Consider the following 6,044-nt stretch of genomic DNA (forward strand, 5'->3'; position numbering starts at 1 on the left):
AGGTTGGTGGTTCAAGCTCACCAGCTGCTCCTTGGAAACCCTATACAGGGTTGCTATGGGTCAGAACTGACTCGATGGCACTTAACAACAACTGAGAACCCTCTAGACAGCCTGGTCTAGTTAAGTTGACACAGAACCCTAACCATTAAATTCATCATTGTCAACTGGAAACCTATAAACTATATGCATAATCTCTAAATAAACAAAATTGTAAAGTCATATTTGTGCCTAACAACTAAAACCCATACAAGTGAAAACGCACTGGCCCCATTTACATCTTATATGTCACAAATGAACAAAGTGAAAATATTTCATGCACACATACAAAACAAAACAATATATATTCATTTAAATATCCAAAGGACACATTCTGCAAGCCAGCCTCCTGCCCACAGGCACCCATGGGCTTAGAGTCCATAGCTGTTCTGTCTTTCAATGCCACCATCTTAGCTACTGTGTCTGGTGCCACTGTTTTTCCAGACAGAAGCCCCATGCTCCATTCCTGCTCTTCCTTAATGATGGTCCTGAGATTACCTGTTCCTGAAATGAAAAATAACCACTCCCCTCTTGACAATCACAATTAATCCTACTAACAATTACTCACAGTTCAAATCATAAAATCCTATCAGCATCATTCCCCAACCCCTTTCACCTGACTCATCTGGAAAAGAGGAAAACTAATCAGTGGGGATTCCACTATACCGCCTCCACCTTCATTCTAAAACTATGTGAACCACAAGGTTGGCAGTTCAAACTTACCAGTCACTCTTCAGAAACCCTATACAGATAGGATCCATATGAGTTGGAACCGACTTGACAGCATTCAACAACAACAACAATCCTCTCCTTTACACCCAGAAAAAAGTGTGGTCACAACTGTGATATTTTACAAAGCTGTGAGCAGCTGACTGCATAATGCTTATTAGCGGCGTCCTAGATTTGAAATGATAGCTCCATGGATTTTTTTCCATATCCGTGTCTTCTATTGGCAAAGGATACAGTTGTATAAATCTCTAGCCACTAAATTCTGCCCTGCCATTCTCCAGGCTGTTCATTTATTATTAATTGCAATCATTATTTATGTCGAACTGGAGAATTTGATGTCAAGATTGAGTCCTTGCTGGAACATAAAACAGAACTAGGATCAGCTCAGTGGCTGAGAACAAGAGGGATCAGGGCTCCTTTTACCCTTCACACCACCTGGCTCCTCCAGGGTAGAGGTGAATGACAGGAGATACATATCAGTACAGACAGAAGGCTGAAAGAAATAGCCTTTCTTTCATGAACATTTGTGTTTCAACAGTTTCATTTTGAAGCAGGGTAAGCAACCAAGGTGTCAGAGGAGCAATGCATTCTGAAATTTTATGGTTGGAAGAGCAGATTGTTTTCAACTGATAATTAACAAGTGTTTACTACATGCTAGGTATAGGGAACAAAATGCACAAAATAGACACAGTCCCTGCTTTCCTTGAATTTATATTCCTATTGAGTTCAAGGACAAAACTGAAATTAGAACAGGAGTCCAGGTGTTGTTATACGGGAGTGTGGTAGAGTGAGGTGGCCAGGAGGCAGAAGTGGAATAAGATGAAAGACAATTAATTACTCAAGAGTAAGACCAGCATAAACATCTGTGCACATGGAGAATCATTTCATCTCAGCATGTGTTCTAGTCTCTGATTTTTGTTCTGATTCACTCTCGGAAGATGAACTCGAGAGGAAACACCAATATTGATGGAGTATTATCTCAGTTGTTACTTACCTAACATGAATATTGATTTTCTATGTGCCAGGCATTATTCTGAGTATTTTATACACATTTAGTTAGCATTGCAAACTCTAATTAGATATTACTTTTCTCATTTTGTGGATAAAAGTGAGGCACTAAAAGTTATCTTGCTAAGTTATACTGTTGGTAGGCAGTCTGTAGAACTTGTCAGAGCTATCCTCTCAGCCATGTTGTGCTTTGTTTGGAAGATGCTACAGTCCCACCCCCTTTCCTCTTCTGATATCAAATTATCATTCACTCACCTGAAAAGAATTGATTAAATGCTGACTACTTTCCTAGTGCTAAGAATACAGGGACAGATGAGTGGTTGCTAGGGACTGGGGTGAGGGGGGACCGGGAGGGAGTAATTGCATTATGCATATGGATTTTCTCTTAGAAATGTTTTGGAACTGGATAAAAGTGGTGGTTGCATAACATTGTGAATGTACTAAATGCTGCTGAATAGTTCACTAAAATGTTTAGTTTATGGTAAGTGAATTTCATCTAAGAAGACGAGGGGCAGAGATTTGTATCCACTTTATTATCATGCAGTGGGGGAAGGACTTTCACAGAATCTTGCACATATCTTGTATTTTCCTTTGGGGAGGCAGTGGGGCCAGAGATGTATTCAGTCTCAGTGGCCAGGAAAGCTTTCACTGAGGCTTTCTATTTAAACTAAACCTTAACAAAGATTACAAACCCAGGAATATATGGCAGTCAGAATAATAATACAAATTAATAGAGTTGTCAGAAGAAAGGTACTAAGGACTGGTGAAGTGCCCAAGCCTCTCCCAGTCATATACAAAATTAAAAATTTTGAATATTGTGTTGGTAAAAAAGAAAGAACTTGTCACTTGGTTATGCACATTAGTTGAATTACATAGCTTTTCATGCCTGACTTTAAAGGAGTAGGATTTTAACGGGAAGCAATATTGTTTGGGTGAGTGTCTAGGTTTCAGTTCCTCCACAGCCTGAGATGAGGATTTGATAAGGCAAGTGGTTTATTTGGAAGGTAAAGGAAGCACACCAGGAAGGGAGGGAGGGAGAGAGACAAGGACCGTTAGAAGCTCAAACAAGTTGTGTTATCATACTTCACTCCCTTGTAGGTAACTTGTAAAAATTAAGGTGCCTGTATAAAATGCACATCTCAGCATTATCCTAATGAAAGGATAAGTGAGCTGGGGTATTTAAAATACTGATTTCCATCAGACATGATTCAAGAGTTCTCCCAGGACAGAGAACTCTGTAAGGCAGAGGACTATCTTGGATGAAGAAAGATAGACTCTAGTTAGACAGGAATTGTAAAGATGAAGGGATATTGGCCACATACACAGAGGATCTGCTACAGTGGGCATCCTTTTCTTCAAGGAACTAGAAGCAACCAAGCAAAAGAGCTTATGGCTGTTAGAAGTATATACCAGGAATCCAGAGCACCTTAAGGAGGATAAACCATCAGGAGTGTAAACCAATTAGATGCTGTTAGCGCTGAAGGAGCTCTGGTAGAGTAGTGGTTACGAATCGGGCTGCGAACCACAAGGTCAGCAGTTCGAAACTACCAGCTGTTCCACGGCACATAACAACAACAACAACAAGCGCTGAATCTTGATGAGAGCTGATGCATAGCTACAGTGCTTGTTGATACTACAGAACCCAGCTGTGACTGGTAGTACCCTAATAAGCCTGCTCCTAGACTTCCTATCTCCTCTGGTAGCGTAGTGGTTACGAATCGGGCTGCGAACCTTAAGGTCAGCGGTTCGAAACTACCAGCCGCTCCGCGGGAGAAAGATGAGGCTTTCTACTCCCGTAAGGATTTACACCCTCGGAAACCCTGTACAGGGTCGCTATGGGTCGGAACCGACTCGACGGCACTTAACAACAACAACAAGGCTTCCTTGAGTTTTCCTATTATCTGAGTTTAGTTCTGCAATCTTCTCTTTGATTACGAAGACTTCTTGATATCCTTCCACTAAAATTACGCACCTAAAAATAGCCAAAGTTCATTTCTATGTCTCAACTCCATTGATACAGGTATGGGATGGATCACCCTATTTTAGGAAAAAAGTTTACACTTAGTTTGAGGTATCAAGGTATAAATAAAGACGTTACTGAGAATGTAATATAAACACAATACAAATAAACAACAACCAAACCTATTGCCATTAAGTGAATTTCAACTCAGGAGAGAACTGTCTCATAGGGTTTCCTAGGCTGTAATTTTTATGGCACATCTTTCCGCACACAGGCCTCTGCCCAAGAGGGATTGGAGAGTTCAAACTGCCAACTTTTGGTTACTAGCCCAGTGCCTAACCACTATAATACCAGGGTCCTTGAGAAGGATTGACAAAGGAAAGAAGCTCACCATGCATAAATCTAGAATATCACCTGAGAATTCTTAGATAAAGGACTTTAGCTCTCAAGAAGTTGTCAGGAGTACCAAGGAAAGAATTACCTTTTATCAAGATTTCTCATGCCAAAATGCTACCCCTTGCCAGCCCATCAAAAACAACAAAAATCTGCTCTTTGTTTCCCAGGGATGACCATGAAGAAGTATGGGCCTATCTCATTACTGTTGCTGTTAAGTGCTCTTTTGTCAGTTCTGACCCATAGAGACCCTATATAAGTTTTCCAAGGAGCTACTGGTGAGTTTGAACTACTGACCTTGTGGTTCAAGCCAACTTTACAGTTCAGTGCATTAACCCTCAGTGCTATACCAGAACTCCATAGGGTCATCTTACCCACCCACAATATCCCCAGATACCTAACAGAAAAAAATCTATACAATTTGGACTGCTGGCATTTTAGCTTGTTGTTTTGTTTTTAAGTGCTGTTTTTAATTCATAATGACTTTGTATAGAGTTTCCAGGGTGTTGGATTTCAGGATACATATTACACATGGATAATTTGATTAGAAACTGCAGTGAATTTCTCTGGCATGAAAAAAAGATATGTGCTTGTAAACTGAGAACACTAGATCTGGAAAAAAGTGAGGGTTGAAGTTTTAGTTCTCCTACCAAGTAGACTTTTGGTGGTGGTATTGCTAAGTGCTGTCCAGTCAGATCAGACACATAGCAACCCTGCATAGGATTTCCGAAGAGCAGTTGGTAGGTTTAACTGCCAACCTTGTGGTTAGCAGTCCAGCGCTTATCCTATAGCACCACATCGGAACTCCATAGTTGAGGAAAATCACAGCATCTCTCAGGACTTGATAAATCTGGAGGAGAATCAGCTCAGGGATGTTGGGCCATTTCAGTCTATTCTTCCCTCAATATGTAATAAATTCCACCCTTCTTTCTACTTGTGCTGTATTAACAAGCTTATAGGTCTAAGAATCACTGTAGCAAATTTCTAGGAAATTTGTTGAGAGAATAATACAGATAAAGAACTCTGAAATATGTTGGGATAAGACTAGAGTGTTTTATAAACTTCCTTCTATTTTCTCATTGGAGTTTATAGACTGATGTCAAGTTCTGCCAAGGTTGGAACCTATGTGAAAAGACTGTACAAAGTAAGAGGCCCAGTAAAATAAAAGGTGATCCCAGAAACACCAGTAGGGAACTAAGGAAGAGATACAAGGGAAGGAGAGGAAAGAAAAAAAGAAAAAAACAAAACACCATAGTAAGTATGTATTTCTATCATTTACAAATCTGATTTAGAAGTAGTACAGATAGAGTTCTCCTTAGAAGTGAGTATGGTGAGACTTGAGCTTGATTACTTCGGACATGTAACCAGGAGGGACCAATCCCTGGAGAAAGGTACTGCACTTCCTTAAGTACAGGTTCAGCAAAAAAGAGGAAGGCCTTCAGCGAGATGGGTGACATGATAGCTATAACAATGGTAATAACAATTGTGAGAACGGTGCAGGGCCAGGCAATTTTCATTCTATTATACCTCCGGTTGCTATAAATTGGAACAGTTTAGATGGAATAAATACACAGAATCACTGTACAAAAAGGGTTTGGTGGCGTTCAACCACGGGAGGTAACGTATGATCAGGAGTTTTGGTGTGGCCCTGTGGGCTGATGCATCAGACTGCAAAGTCGTTTGAACTGCAAGGTTAGTCGTTCAAGCTCACCATCTGGTTCTTGGAAACCCTTTACAGGGTTGCTATGGGTTGAAATCGACTTGACAGCACTTAACAGCAATAACATACGATCAAGAACCAATTACAATGAAGGAAGAAATCCAAGCTGCACTAAAGGTACTGGTGACAAATAAGCTTTCAAGAATTGACTGAATGTCAATTGAGATATTGGTATCCAACAAAATAACACAATGCTGA

The 6,044-nt window shown here is 40.3% G+C and overlaps 1 pseudogene; it reads right to left on the bottom strand.

The window, feature by feature from the left end:
* Positions 1-6,044, bottom strand: part of LOC102830564 — a 98,700-nt pseudogene that overhangs the window by 48,278 nt on the left and 44,378 nt on the right.

This window comes from Chrysochloris asiatica, unplaced genomic scaffold (assembly GCF_000296735.1).
Source record: "Chrysochloris asiatica unplaced genomic scaffold, ChrAsi1.0 scaffold00039, whole genome shotgun sequence".
Taxonomy (NCBI): domain Eukaryota; kingdom Metazoa; phylum Chordata; class Mammalia; order Afrosoricida; family Chrysochloridae; genus Chrysochloris; species Chrysochloris asiatica.